The sequence below is a fragment of the Ciconia boyciana genome, chromosome 1 (genome assembly GCF_034638445.1).
Source record: "Ciconia boyciana chromosome 1, ASM3463844v1, whole genome shotgun sequence".
Taxonomy (NCBI): domain Eukaryota; kingdom Metazoa; phylum Chordata; class Aves; order Ciconiiformes; family Ciconiidae; genus Ciconia; species Ciconia boyciana.
Window position 1 is genome coordinate 73,332,730 of NC_132934.1, and position 16,427 is coordinate 73,349,156.

Consider the following 16,427-nt stretch of genomic DNA (forward strand, 5'->3'; position numbering starts at 1 on the left):
TATTACAGTTCTCCCTGCCTGCCTAAAAGTAAATATAAAAATTGTATGCAGCAAAGACAGCAAACAGCTTTTCTCAGAGTACAGGCATCTATGAACCACCATGATGACCTTTCTCCTCATTTCTGACTCCCCAGTCATTTGGGAGTCCAGCCCCTGGTACAGGATTAGTACAGTTCTTTTGTGGCAATTAAGAAAGGTATTGTTTGGTTTGGGATTTTTCCTTCTGGATCTCATACTGCACATGAATCTGATGGCCAAATCATAACTGTGAGACTGCGGGACTTTTACTTGTGCTGACAGCAAGGCACATGGCAATGTATTTGTTTGTTTGTTTTTAATTTCTAGTGTTTTTAAAAAATATTCTGCAGCCTAGACTTTAATTTGTGTTGCAAGACAGCCTGCCTCTACCAGAAGAAAAACAAACTTTGATACAGAAATTCCTCTTGAGAAAGGCTTCCAAAAATGAAACAAAGGAACAACAAATTATTCTTTCCAAAACCTGTGCTGAGAAAGACTCAGAGAAAGTTCCCTCAGAGAGAACACCCAAGAAGCTACTTGTCTCTTTTTTAGGACCAGAAAAGCCAGCTAGGGTGCTCCTGTACAGTAAAAACCAAGAACAGAAGGAGAAGCATCATTTGAGGCATTCTAGGTCGTTGCCTCCTGATAGTCACCTGGACCCAAAAAGCAGCCACTGCCATGCACCACAGGCAGGATGTGTTGCTCTGACTGCACTTTAGTCATGCAATAAACCTGTCTATTGCCTCTTGGTGTGCTGGAAAAAGCAACTGCGTGCAACACACCTTTGCACTGGCATACCCATCATCCAGCTGAGACAATAGCTGGGGCAGGTGGCGTTGCACTAGGACTGAACCAGGGGAGCACAGAGGCAGCAGACTGGTGGCACAGTGTTTGAGAAGTGACATCAAGAGTGAGTGCCATCTAGCTCAGATCTGGATCAGAGAATAATGTTAGGAGTTGCAGATGGGCATTCATGCTCAAATGAGGGACTCCACTAGCACCTGTCATCAAACCATGAAGGAAGTGCAGCAGAGAAGGAAGGCAGTATCAAGGGCTGGGGAAAGAATGATTGACTTTGGACAAGCCCACCAGGCTAGCTAGCAAGAGTGCTTGGGCAACAGATGACAGCTGAAAAGAGGGAAAGTTTTACTTAATGTTTGTAGAAACATACAGTTGATCTGTAGATGTATTTTCCCAAATCAATGCTGTGATCCTTTCCCCTTAATAAAATTGTAGGTATACATGCAGAGCTTCTGAGCTCTGTACACTCAAGGAAAGGTGTTTAGTATTTCCTGTAGGCTGGGTGGGGTTTTGAACCAACAGTACTGGGAATTTAAAAAAGAAGCATAGATATGTAAATCTGACTCTTTTTCCTGACAAGTAGTCTTGGCAGAAGGATGACATTTCACCAATTTATTCCCATTGACACCTTTCCGCAGCTCTCCTGCAGCCCTTTGCTGGTTGCATCTATGTTCTTTCACTAAACAGGAATTCCTTGTCCCCATCCTGAAGGCTCTTAAGTTATTTCTTTGCCTGCGTCTCTGCTGTGCCTGCCTCCAACATCCTGTCCTCCATTCCTTAGGCTCCTCTACTCCTTCAGCTCATTGCTCATTGTCTGCTTTTCCCACGCTGTTTTGCAGTTTCATGTTTTCTCCCACTTCTTGTGCAACAACCTTGGGTCCCTCTTCAAAGTTTGCATCAAAACTCTGTCCTGTTCTGCAATGCCAATGTCTTGATCGCTGGTGTTTGAGGTAAAACATGGTGTGGTGCTGCATGCTCTTGATTTCATTGAACTGGTCTGAATGTGAATCTCTGAAAGACAAAAAGAGTTAAGCTGAGATATGCTCTAGGGCTTTGTGATAATGGGAAGCTGGAAGGGTATTCACTTGTGGATTTCAGGACAGAGTTCACATTTACTCACTTATTAACCACTCCCATTTCCTCCGTCCATTCAGCAGATAAAGCTGCTATCTAAATCAATAGCTGCTAGGCTTAAGATATTTCCTATCATAGTTCTGGAACAAAAACAATTTCATTTGTTTCAAATTGGAGTCATTCCCAGTTCTCAGTGGTAAAACAAACATATATACATACATGTCTATATATATGCACATGTACACAAAGATACACACTAAAAGTCGCTCATGCAGTAGAGTAAGACCAGATGTATAACATGAAAAATGGAACTGGAATGATTGAACTATATTTACTAATGAATTTTAACATCAACAGAAAGTATTAACCTCTCTAGAGGATGCTGTTTGTTCACAGAACAACTACGAAATGAACCTTTATCTCAACAAAGGAATGCTTGACTTCTGAGACATTTGGAAGATTTATACTTTCATGTATACTTATACTATTTCACATTTTTATTTTTACTGTACTTTAATTCAGTGTTAGAGTTGGGATTTTAAGAGCAGTGGTCAGATCCAGTTTCAGTTGAGTCTTTCAGCAGCTACTGTTGCTGTTTTGCTCTTTAGCAGAGTTGTCCTGGGTCTGAGTTAGACATCACTTTCTTGCCTTTCTCCTAGAAATCTCCCAGAAAAATTCTCAAGGTGTTGCATGCCTCTCTAGCATCACATGCAATTACTATCTTATTTTTCCCCCTACTTTGCTTTCATGTCTTAATTCTGGAGGAGGATGCCCAGCTCTACAGCCAGCATAGTCCAGCACAGAAATCCAGACTTTCTCTTGTCAGAGTACCTGCTTAAAAAAACCTTCCATCTCTGCATGCCACAGTCCTTTCTCCAGAGGCTATGAGTGTCCACCTTGCTCCTCACTGATTCCTGTCACTGTTCTCTGGCTTCATAAAATAAATACACTTTTTCAAACTGCAATTAGTAGCATATAACTGGCCAGTTAGACAAAGTCACTAACCACTTGTCGTGGTTTAGCCCCAGCCAGCAACTAAGCACCACGCAGCCACTCGCTCACTCCCCCCTGGTGGGATGGGGGAGAGAATCGGAAGAGCAAAAGTAAGAAAACTCGAGGGTTGAGACAAAGACAGTTTAATAGGGAAAGCAAAAGCCGCGCACGCAAGCAAAGCAAAGCAAGGAATTCCTTCACTACTTCCCATGGGCAGGCAGGTGTTCAGCCATCTCCAGGAAAGCAGGGCTCCATCACGCGTAATGGTTACTTGGGAAGACAAACGCCATCACTCCAAATGTCCCCCCCTTCCTTCTTCTTCCCCAGCTTTATATACTGAGCATGACGTCATGTGGTATGGAATAGCCCTTTGGTCAGTTTGGATCAACTATCCTGGCTGTGTCCCCTCCCAGCTTCTTCTGCACCTGGCAGAGCATGGGAAGCTGAAAAGTCCTTGGCTAGTGCAGCAACAACTAAAACATCTCTGTATTATCAACACTGTTTTCAGCACAAATCCAAAACATAGCCCCATACCAGCCACTCTAAAGAAAATTAACTCAATCTCAGCTGAAACCAGGACACCACTCCACTTCTACCCGTCCCCTCTTCTGCTGCTTTTCAGTATTATTTCTGTGCATTCCAATATACCTCACTTTTTTTTTTTTCTCCTAGAAAATGGTATGCCTTTCAGAGTCACTTATGCCAATCTCCAGTTATCAAAACCTCACATTAAATATACATTGCTTTTTATCCTATCTACTCCACGTGAAAGGCTGTTCCAGGATTTCTTCTGTCCAACAGTTAGTACTGAATAATATATAGCCTACATTTATTTGTAGCTGGTATATACACTCACATTTCAATTTGTCTTATAGCTTTAATAGCTCTTAATAGCAAAGTCTTTACAGACATATCTCTTAAAACAAGTTTTTGCTAGCCTAAAGAGTTCAAGATTTAGTTGTTTTCTTTTAAAGTAGACTTTCTGTTTCCTTGCTTATTCTGAAGGACTTTATCTGTACCTGTTATAGTTTGAATTAACATTTACTGAACATGAATGACCATACATGAGAATTACTACTATGCCTTAGCTTATTTATCTAGTAAATTCCAACTTCCCTTTATCCATCTTCAACTCATTTCATTTTTTCCCACAATAAATATTTCCAGTCTTCTCTGTCTCAGAGCCTCTTTACTGAGCCATTCCTGGTCTGATTAGTTTCTAAGTTTACATCCCAATACCCAGGTTTTTCTCTTTAGTCTCAATTGCTGCCTTCATCCTTTTGTCTCCATTTTCATTCCTCTCTACTTATATCAGGTTTAACTCAGCAATCAAATCAGGCTCTGAGGTGCAACAAAGTGATTGCCAAAGATCCAGAGCTTTCAGGTGAGGTGAACAAAGCTTAGTTCAGCAGCAGCAGTGCATTTGTGTGCTGGCACCTGGAAAATACCTAGTGGAGAGTGAGTCTTTAAGAAGCTGATTCGGTAAAATGAAACAAGTCTCTTTTGAGCTTGTGTTAACTGTGAATTTTCAAATTGCTATAACCTGGCCACATTTGGTGAATTTTCAGAGGATGAATAAAAGACTAATGTAAAGAGCTGTTCTCTTTCAGTCTCAGAATTGTTGCTCCTGCGCATAAGAACATTCTGTCTTTCTTGGAAAAAGGTAAGTAAACTGTTCTTAAAAAGAATAAGTAGTCTCATTTTCTTTTGCTCTAGTTTTTAGCAACAATTGGACTGTTTTGGCTGAAACCTTACATCTTCCCTTCCATTTAACTAAACAAAAAATCAGTCTGAGGCAGAAAGTGAGCCTGGAAACTTTCAACCAGAACAGTTAGTTTAGTAATGTTGTAAGTAATGGGAAACAGTGTTCTGTGAACTTTAATATATTATTAGTTCCTATTTTACTTATAACAAGAATTTTAGTGTGGAATGTGTATGTGTGTTTCATTAAATATGTTAAGCTGAAGTCCCTACTATTTTACTATGTAATGATTATTGTATATTTAAATGCAAGAAATGCACTGAAACTTGCTGGAAATCATGAGAGCATGCTAGCTCTCAAGGTGTTTCAGTTTAATAAATCAGTTCTGTAGGACATACTGGATAATAAAATTTGATGCAATTCATAAAACAATGTATGTTTTAAAAAATATCTTATTAGAGCAAAAGCCTGGAGGAAAGAGAAGAATTTTAGCTTCCGTTCTTGGGTCTGCCATAGATTTCCTGTGAATGAGCACAATAATCTAGCCTTCTGTTTTCATCTGCCTTATCTTTAAACACTTCTCTCTACATAATCCTTTTTTTCTCCTCTGTCTCTTAAAAATGCTTCTAGAGCCAGGATTGTTCTTTAAATGGGCCTGTTGCATGCTTTCTGGTCCTACTTTTTCTCTTTACTATTGGCAGAATTTTAAGTACTACTGACAGCTAGTTTTTTCTAAACCTATTCCGATTCCATAAGACAGCATTCTTGGCTTGAATTTTGGTTTAAAGCTGTCCTTTGTAAATAAACATAACCCATTGTTTGGGAATCACAGAAGTGATACTATATTGATTCTGGGCTCCTTCACTAGCCTGACTGAGGCAGCGCGTATTTTGTACTTGCACAGTCTTAGTGACTGGTATTAGTTTGTTCCTTGCTTCCAGACAATAGATAGATATTTTGTTAATTCTCTACAGCCCCTGTGAAACTTCAAATTGAGTTGACATAATAATGTTTATAAACACGACTGTGGCATACCTTCCCGGAACACTCAGCTGATTGCTGATCCCATAAATACATGTGTGTTACGTGTTGTGAGGTGCACACTCCTGTTCAGTGTGTGCCAGGAAATAACAGGCTGGATGAAAGGGCTTTGTCTGGCTGTTTCACCAGCCTTTAGATATAAGTTGTTCAGTACACTTACATAAAAATCATTCAGCCCAATATGTTCAAACAGATGCTGCAGGAATCTGAGATGACAAGAAACTCCCTTCCATGGTCCTTCTGTAAGGATTTGCATGTTGATTTAGCTCAACCAGAAAGTCACTAGTCTGTGTGTATATGATTAAATGTCTTCGCTAAGCTGTTCTTCTATAGTAAATGGGAGTAAATTACCTCCAGTAGTCTGGAGTAGATTTAGAAACCAATAATAAGAGGGAAGATGGTGGATGGCATTTTTTTCCATTTTGACTTCTTAAACCTGACTACTTGGACCTTTTGTTTTCTGTGTGTGTGCTTTCCTTACTGATGAGACTTCCTTCAGGCAGCAAAGACTCCCATTAGGAAAGCAAAATTCATGGCTTGTTGAAACAGAGACATGTTGACCGAGCTGCCACAACGTGATTTGATTTTTCAGTAGATGGGTGAATTTCCCACAGGCTCAGAGTCCTGTTTAACAAAAACAACTTGCTCCAAAATCATGCACTTCAATAAAAACAAAAAAGTGTCATGTTGATCTGAGTGTTTCATCTGGGGCAATCCAAGCATTTAAGCTTCTCTTGCAAAAGAGCTTTCCTCCTTCTCCGTCTTTCCAAGAAAAACCCAGGAACTAATGCATGAGCGTTTTCAAGAATTATGAAAACACTAGAAACCAAGGGGGCCTTGCTTGGTTTACTGTAGTGCTTATAGTACTAGCCTGGAAGCTGGGATCTGTGGCTCTATCCTGCTTCATATGCTCCTTTAAACCTTCAAGCCTTTGGTTTTCCTCTCACTTCTTGTCGTTGACCAAAATGGAAGACATCACTGTGACAATACATAAATGCATGGTTCATCCACACTTTTGAGTAATGAGTACATTTCTTTTCCTTCATATCAAAAGGGGTATCATAGAACTGGAGTGGATTAAAAAAAGGCAGCAGGGATGATTGATTACACAGCTCTGCATGAAGAATGACTGAGTAATTTAGATTTCTCCACCCTGTAAAAGACACAATTTCTAAGAGATAGCCTAGAGGTTGACAGTGGTATCAAGCCAGTTGATAGATACAGGTTGTTTACCATCCCTTCCAATTGAGTGGACCTGATAGGAGACTAGCTCAAAACAAAATGGGGTGGTTCCTCAGGAAATTGAGAGCAGACCTGTGGAACTCCTTGAAAAAGGATGCGGGTGTGAGACGTTTGTGTGTCAAGGGAAGCCTGCATAAGTATTTAGAAGACTTAAATAAATTACATCAAGATCAGCAAATAACCTGAGCTGAAACAGTAAGGGATAGGAGGATGGTTAATGAAAGTATCGTATAGCCTTTCCTTGTTCTTTCTTCAGATGCTTATGGCTGATGTTTACCACAGGATCCAAGTTTAAATGGACCTTTAGTCTGAACCAATATGGCTATTCTTATATTTGCTCTATTTTTTTCCCAAGGGCAGTATGGAGAATACTTCTTTTCATCAGAAATGGTGGTCTTTTTCATACTTAATGACAACGATGTTATCTTGATGATAGCAACAGCACTGTTGTGTCAGCAGAGACCTTGGCTCTGTCATAGCAGAGGGCAGCTTGGACAAAAAGCATTCTTGGAAGGCATACTGTCCCCTCTTTTCTTTAAAAAAACCCCAAACTCCACAATTAGAAGGTGCCTTCTCCATTGTGTGTTAAGTGTATAAGAAAGCACAACATTTTCAGTATTACTTTACTAGCCCAAATGTTTTGTAGACTAAAAGTTAATTCACTAAGTACAGGTCTGAACCTTCACTTAGCCTGGAGGGAGGTGGATCAAAATGCACTGCCTGGATGTAACTCGGAGTTACATAGAAGTCTCAAGAGGTTTTACAGATTAGCAGTTGATAATATAACTTGATAAGTGGTCAGGAGGTATTCCAAGCCATGTAAAAAGAAAGCTTGAGAAAACAGCCACAGGGAACTCCTAAAGTCTCTGATCAGGCTTTGAAAACTTTGGGTTATTGTGAGTGTAATCTTGGCATTGTCATTTAACAACTGTAAACTCAGATTGAAATATCCCAAGTATTTTGGGTTTTGCAGCTTTAAGAGTAAGCAGGAGTTGCTGTAATATGTCCACAACTGCTTACTCTTGATATGTATGTGGTGGGTGGAAATCCCCAGGTGAGTGAAGTAGAGTAAGCAGGAGAAGACGGTTAGTCTCAAGCAGGTGAATAAATTAAGAATTACTGGAATCTTTGCAACTGAGTCATGTGGCTTTAGCTAAATCTAGTCATTAAGAACATGCCTTTTGGAGACATCAGTTGATTTGCATGGGCTGTGCCAAGCTAACAAAGGTGTTTCCTGTTCAAAGTGATCTCAAGAAAGCAATGCTACATGGAGATTTCTGGTCACACTTCAGTCGTTGCTATTCTTCAGGAAGAAGACTAAAAGGTTAATTTGTGGTCAGTCATCTTGGTCCTCTTTTCTTCTCATGCTTTGCTTCATATAACTTCCTTAGGTATTTCTTCAGGGAAGCCATAAGGCTGTGTGCTTGTGCATGTTTTGATACATGTAGATGAAAGTTTCCATATGCTTTTCCCCTAATTGCTGACCTGTTGAAATACCTCTTCATTTTGAGGCAGACATTCTAGAGACAAAGCAGTTCTCAGCAAAGTTGCTTTTCTGTTATCCATTTTCTTGGGATCTATTCCACGTTCTGAGGTGAGCTTGCTTTATGAGTTTGTTACAGTTGTATTAGTTTCACCTAAAGTTGCTTGTAATATGAACTAAAGCAAAATCTAGAAGCTGAAGCCCCATTAGGTGAGTTCTCATGCGGACAAAAAAAATGGTCCCAACCTAGAAGACCTCACAAGCTAATTGTAGGACAAAAGGTAAAAGGTGGATGTGACAAGTATATGGCACAGTGAGAATACCCTACTGTATGACACCTGCTTCAGTTCATGTCAAGTGCCTGGTAGGTAACCTGATCTATGTGTGGCCGAAGATCTCCTCTGAATGTGGATAGCTTGCATGACATACAGATGCCACAGGAGATTGTCCAGTAATGTAAGTGGGCGAGTTTGACAAGTGAGCAGTCATGGCATATCTACTAGTGAGACAAAGATAGGAGCTAACAACTCTACATAGTTAGTGGTGATCAATAAGGTACAGATATGCCATGAAGCACGTTAGAAATCAAGACTCGGATCTTGCACCTGATGCAATTTTTTTATTTTATTTTTCTGCTTCCAAATTTCTTTGAACATAAAATTTTTGCTAAAGGATCAAATCAAAATCATCCAAAGTTAAAGTAAACACCCTAAAATAGATTCAAAGGTATAGATGTCAGTTATACATTACATATTCCAGCAGAAATCCTTCTCACGTGCCATAAACAAAAAGCTAATTTTTCATTTTATTCTGTATCAGGAGGGTAGGGGACCATAGAGAGCTATCATCTTACAGTCCTGTTCTATTAAGTGACTTCTATTAAGTTTCCTTTTCTTTCCTTATAATATTGAGTTTGAATTCCACCCCACCCGCAATTACTTGAGCCAAGGGAGACTGCAAGTTTGGGTAAATATTTAATAAGAAGAAAACTTCTTTCTGTCTAGAGAAACTTTGTGTATATTACATCCCATAGAAATTCTGCTACTGAGTGAGACAGAGGGGATTTGATTTTCACTAAACTGGCTCAGGGCATTGTTGTTTTTTTCTAAAAAAGAACTTGTGGATTGTTTGTGGGGTTTTTTTGTTTGTTTCCTTATTCTAAGGCAACTCTTGCATCTATATCGATCTTAGCCTTAAAGCACTTGAATCTAGGGAGCACCCCAAACCCCTTATGGATCCAAATTTCTAGTCTGGTTTTTATTTAACTTTATTATACTTCCAGATTTGAATGGGCTCTAAGAGCTCTGGTCATGCGGGTTGGGCATGCCCTCTCCAGCAAAGCAGGGAGTGAGGAACACTGATGGGCAATGTGCTACTGAGGCTCTGTACCATAGAAAGCTGCAGAGAGACACAGAAGGTAGTGAGGGAAGCTTGGAGCTGGTACACCAGAACTTCTAGATGGAACAAAGCTTAGCATAGCAAAAAGCAAGAGAAGTTTAGTAATCAGAAGAAGAATGATACCCTTAGATTATAAAACATCACTCAGGTGTGTCCTGAGTTTGTTTGCTTTTCTGTGACATTAATTTTTTTTAATAATGAAATCTTGAAGCATTTATTCCACTAAGAGAAATTGTTGTTCTTTTCCATTAAAAAAAAAATCAGTATATCCATTTGACCAATATAAATTATGATTTACTTTCTCAGGCTCCGTGTACTGGGAAGAGTCTTTACTGTATCTGGTTTTAAAATGACAAATAGGACTTTATTCTTGGCAGATACCCATCAAATTGTAAACCACTTTCTGCCAGTTATGATGATAAGGAAGCTTACAGCTGTCTTACCATTATTATTGGTGGCTGCATCCTTTTTTGTTTGTTTCAAATATTTGCATTTCAGCTCGACAGAACTAGACCTATAAAATTAGTATTTTGGTGTTCTCGTACCCATAGTTTGGATATGCACAGCATACAATGAAGTTTCCATAGCTTAAACTAAAATATTGAATTTATTGTAATTGGACTACACTGTAAATAGGTTACCCATTGCATATCCTACTGTGTCAACAGAAATGAAAAATTATGTAATTTATACAAATAAGTACAAGAAGATTTTAAAAAATACTTCTGGCTACTAAAACACACAGGTCAAGCACATAAACAGTCTTTGTAAAATTGCATACATTTCCAATACTGCAACACTAATTTGGTGCTTCTACAAACATACGCTAACTAAACATCAGTGGCAATGCACCCAACCACTCAAGATACAGAGGTGGGTCCAGTGGAAGAGTCAGAACTCGGTCTTGTGCCACTGCTACTCCTCAAGCAAAAAAATTCCTCCTTTTTCTCAGTTTATTCATCTGAATGCTGGGTGCAAGAAAACTGCCTCTTACACAAATGTCTCTGAAGGTTTCTATTTTTATATATATATATATATTTATAAAATAAGAAGGTACGATACACAAATGAAAGACTAAGCAAGTGCTGTTGCATGTTCCGTAAGCCATAATACTCCGCAGTTGATAAGAGTTGTCAATATTAGTGGAATCCAAAACCAGTTGTTTGAAAGCCAAAGTTTCATGCTTCATTCTTATTAGAAGAAGACTAGGCTTTCAAGTTTCTTAACCTTCTTGAAATTGCTGAATTAAAGATTGTTGCTGTGTTTGTAAATTGGATCCACTTTATGGGGCTGTTAGGCTAGTTGTCTTCGTCATATCATTTTCTTCTTGTGATTAATGACATGAGTAAGTAGTTTTAAATTAAGCCATTCAGGTTGAATAAATAACAATACCCTACAGACAGACAACTGAAAATGAGTCAAATATGAAGTGATGAGTCTTTCAGAGTGTAAAGCACCACATTAGTTTGAATATAATTGTACAGAAATATCAAATTTTAAGCAGAATTTCCTGTACATTGTACAGGAACAGTACATTGACATTATCAGCATTTTTAGGAGATTCTGTTTACACCTTTCTGTATTTTTAATATGTGCATGCACACTGTAAACATTAAGAATGATCACTACGCCTTTCTTTGACTTTCAGGATATTTAAAAGAAAAACCATCTTCAAAGCACCTTCAGCTACAGTCACACATAGGAAAAAGTCAAAACATTTAAAGCTTTGTAAAATGCGCCTGTTTTGAGCACTTCAGAAATGTTTCCTTTCTTCTGCCCCCCAAAACAGGATTTCACTTCCTTTTCTCTAGGCAGCTGTTGCCATTTTCATATATTGCTGTTTCAGTACCTATGCATTAATGCCAGCTCTGTTTACTTTAGGGCTGTGTGAAGCTGGCTGGTGGGCAGGAACAATGATTGCTGGAGGGTGGCAATGACCCAGCCATTTACTGACAGCAGCAGGCGACATCAAGCCCTATCTGTAGCTTTGAAGCAGCTCAAACTGTCTTTGTGCAGTAATGAGACAAGTTGCTTCCAGGGCACCTAATTTCCAATTTTATGCTAATACTGTAATTTGAAGCGCCCTGGTCTGGAGCCTGCAAAGCAGTGGCTATGCCTGTTACATCCTGCTCTCGCTTCTCTGCTGGAGGCGAGAGCACCAAGCCACTGGAACGAGCACGATGTATTTTTTAGCTAGGGAAGAGTGAAATTCTTTGGATAGAATAGGAAATAGAACTAAGCTTTTAAGTTGCGATCTTGCAGTTACTTTCCAAACAAGAAATAAAGAAAATTCAGGCTACTGACAGATAATGAGCCATACCCCTTTCTTCTTGGAAGCTCAGCATTCATTGCTGACTTGATATCGTGAATTGCACCAGTGAGGCACTTTCTAAAATTATTAGCTTGTAAATGTGCTTGTGTGAAAAGGTGTGATTAAATATGGTCCCTGCACTAGGGCAGTCAAGGGTGTTCCTGGATGAAGGGAAAACCAAACTAATGGTGGACAAGCCCCTAGCAATTTCCTGTTATGTAGCTTAAACATGGAGACATGATTTTGTTTCTTTTCTTAACATCAGCATAATTACGTGTTTCTAGAAGATATAGTCTTCATAATGGTGAGTTAAACATGAGTCCAGATCAGAATTTGATAGGTTCCATAGTCTAGTGGTAGTGGCTGCAAGCTTTTAATTTGGCATATTATGGAAAAAGGATGGAAACACAAATCCAGGTATTCCTAAAATTCACCAGGATTTGGTTCTGTGTTTCACAGTTGGGATCACTTCTGGTCTACTGTAATGTAAGTAGAAAATGGAGTTGACAAAATAAAAAGACCACTTTTTTTTTTTCCTCTTTAGTAACATTTTATTGTGTGCTGCAGGATTAGTATTTAATCGTATTAATATTAGCTCAAGGGGTCTTTCGGAGCATAGTTTTAGCATAGTATTATTATATCCTCTATTAACTCAGTTAAGATGAATCAAAATAGTATATTATTTCTTATGGATTTTCAGTTTTTGCTTTCACTGCTTTACCTGTATGCATATTATTATAAGCATCTAGTTTAAGAGTTCAGCTTATGGTAGCTAAACACATATTTTCAAGTTTTGCAAATTAATTGAAATACTGGAGAACCACGTATTACTCAGAGTGGAGCGTATTTGAACCTAATGTAAATGAACAACTGTAACACTGACATTGTGATTGATATAATCACTTCAATAGTTTTTCCTCTATCTTCAAAAAGTTCTTGTAACTTTTTTTTCAGCAAAGACTGGTTTATCTAACATATTCTGAACATACTTTTTTTTTTCAATACTGAGTAACAGATTTTTTTTTTTGAGTGGGCAATCTTCAGATGAAATATCCTATCATTTGGGGGGAATTTTTTTTTTGCTTCCTTTTGCAAACTTTTTTTCAGGGCTCTATGTTCATGATCAAACTAAAGAACTGCTTGCTCTTCATCTTAATTCCTTTTAGAAATATTCTCCTTTTTCAAGATTGAACTGTAACTTCTTAAAATACTAAACAGTTGGATCCACATGAAAGGACCCTCAAAACAATGTGCATTTAGCAATTACATTCACATAGTCTTAAATTATGTTGGTGAATTTTGATAAACAATTTAATTTTCCATACCGTTTACTTCTCTTTATAATATTATTTAATGGAAGATACAGCACTTAGCCTATTATTTGTTCTTTCTTACCTAATTTCCAGACTTTACTGCTTATATTCAATTCTAGGGCAGCAGAAATAAGATGTTCACCCATTTTCAAAGCAGCAGTGAAACCTAAATAGGTTACTATTTCATTTTACCCCAGCTGCTCATTACAGTTCTCTTTGCCTGGCTAAAGTATGAGGACTCCCTAACTTTCATTTTCAGACATCTTTTGCTCAAAATAACCAAGCTTAACTTAAACAGTGGCTCATTGCTAACCCAACGCAGGAATGCGTTGCTAACACCTATGGAATCCAGTGCCAGACTATAGTCCTGAGCTGGAATTTACTTGTTTATATGTGATTATACTCTTATCAGTGTTGATATTTCTCCTTCTTTTTGTCATGCCTGGGAGCACAAAAGAGAAGTCTGCAGTCTGCATGTAAGTGACAGGCACTTATGGATCCTTCTGCAAGAAAGATATTATAGGAATGCAAATTATTATAATTATTGCTGGTAAAATAATGTACTACAGCATGCTCCTTTTGAAGGGTGATGGTGATTCAGAGTACTGGGAAGAATAAATCGAAAGTCTTTTTTCCCTCTTATCCAAACACAGTACTATGAACTTTACTTGCAACTAGTTGCTTACTATAGAAGGGTACGTACTACCACTTCTTAACATTACTACAGCATAAGCTTCTGCTGCTCCCTGTTCTGTTATTCCACAGTCTGGAAGCAAATTGTCGGGAAGGATTTTTACATCATTGTGTTGTTTTGTTTTCAGCAGAAATAACCCAATTAAAATCTTAATTTTTGGTTATTTACACTGTATTTCACCAATTATAACTTTTGATAATTAAATATTTTAACAAGCATCTTGAATTTACCAATCTGTGAGTCAATGTAACCATAATAAATGTAAAAAGAACCATATGCAATCTGAACTATCAAATATGTAATTATTTTCACAATTAAAATAATTTCAATATAGCCAAATACATTTTTAAACACTTCATTTACAAATACTTTTGCACCAAGAAATGCTGACCACAATAACCACAGATTTTGAGTCTCCAGAACTTACATAAAACATAGAGAAGACTTAATTTTAACTTGGATAATTATTTTTGAAAAGAAGTAGTATAAAAGCTAAATGTTTGCAGAGGGGGAATAATATTGTTTGTGGCTCACCTGCTCTTTATCACAATAATTGGGCTCCTGACAGTGCCTGACCATGGCAGCATTGTTTCTGTGATTTACCTGGCTGCCTGCAATGTCTCTGCTTCCAGCAAAGAATAGTCATCTGTCAAAGATAGTTCTAAGAAAGCTAATTTGTCTTCATTAGCGAACTTCTCACGTAAACTGAGTGGATTCAGAATACTTGGGAATGTTTTAGGCACAGAGAGCTCATCTATCACTAGTCTGTTGAATTTAACTAATGGTTGCTTCTTACTTTTTCAAATAATTCTATTTTTGAATTATATTTATTATAATTTTTTGCTTTGTAGAGTTAGACATTTTCCCCTAATCTTCTGATTATCATAGAGATTAATTTGCATTTTGACATCATGTATGAGTTACAATTTCTAAACTCTAACTGTTGAAAATAAATATCCATTGCTTTGCCCTGACAGAACAGAGATTCACTCCCAAAAATATTTCTTTGCATATATTTTAATCTCAGTCATGTTAAACCTTGTTCTCAAAAATGTACAGAAGTTACTCAGCCTGTCCATGACACTGAATTCTTTAGAAGATATTTTCTTTTGCATTTGCTTCAACACCTGGAAAACATTATCTGTATCAATATTTTTTGCTTAACTCACAATAATACCCCATCCACTTTGAGGTGAATGTCTGCTCTCAGTATTGTTACCTTTTTTAAAAAAAAACATGCATTAGTTAAAAGAATAGAAAGATTTCTCTCAGATTTTTCTTCATCTATGTCCAAGTATTTAATCGTCTGGTTTTAGATGTGGCAGTTGATTCCTGTGAAATAAGAATACCCGTAGTGTTGCATCTGTATCGTGCTGATTCCAGGAAAGTTGTTTTGGAGCCGGAAGGGAAATGTATGGAAACCCTTGTAGCAGCACTATTCCCATAACAAACATCAAAATAGCATCTTGTTTGTTTTTGGAGGGGATATTAATATAGCAGAAAAAATGGCAATAATTTATTCTGATCAGCATAACCTGTGGGTGTTTTGTGGGTTTTTTATTTTGATTTGGTTTTTTTGTTTTGTGAAAACTGCAGCAGGTGAATGAGATGAGAAATAATGTGCAACAATGAGGGTTTGCTTGAAATCAGGCATTCATCAACAATTAGAGAAAGCTTAGAACTTGCAAATAATTTGCTTTTTTTTCCTCCTCTCTATAGTCACATGCTTCAGAAGGGGCTGCTTTGTTAAATGAAGGCATTTGCTGGATGTCTTGAATATTTTTTTTTCTAAATGCTTCTTTATAGTCAAGGAATTGAGGAAACTATTCCTTTCAGACTTAAATATGTTCAAAACTTCATGTTATGTTACCAATAATTAGTATCTTGACCAAAGTAAAGCCACTCTGATTCTTTGCCTCGCCTGTAGGACATTCCTCAGCACACTTGTTCTTCAACCTATTTACTCTTAAGCTTCCCTTATGCTAGACCAGCTCCAGCAGTGTCTATTAAACAGTTATAACTACAGCCTCTTTGTTATTTTAAAGACTAACTTTGTGACTCAAGCATTTCCCTTGCCTAACATGCATGCTTCTGAAGACTTTTCCACCTTTTGAGCATTATGGTTTTCTGTCACAGATGCAACACAGCTGAGATACATAACACAGATTTTTGCAAGTTTCTAATATGATGACACTTAATTAGGACTAGACAAGATCTAAATGAAGCAATGGGGTCAGAGTATATATTTCTCTACTGGATTTTCTTTTTCCTTGATTCTCTCATTCCTTCTGTCAACTATCTGCTTCTGATGTCATTTTTTTGAAATGGCCAAGTGATCCTGACTAGGTTCTTCAACA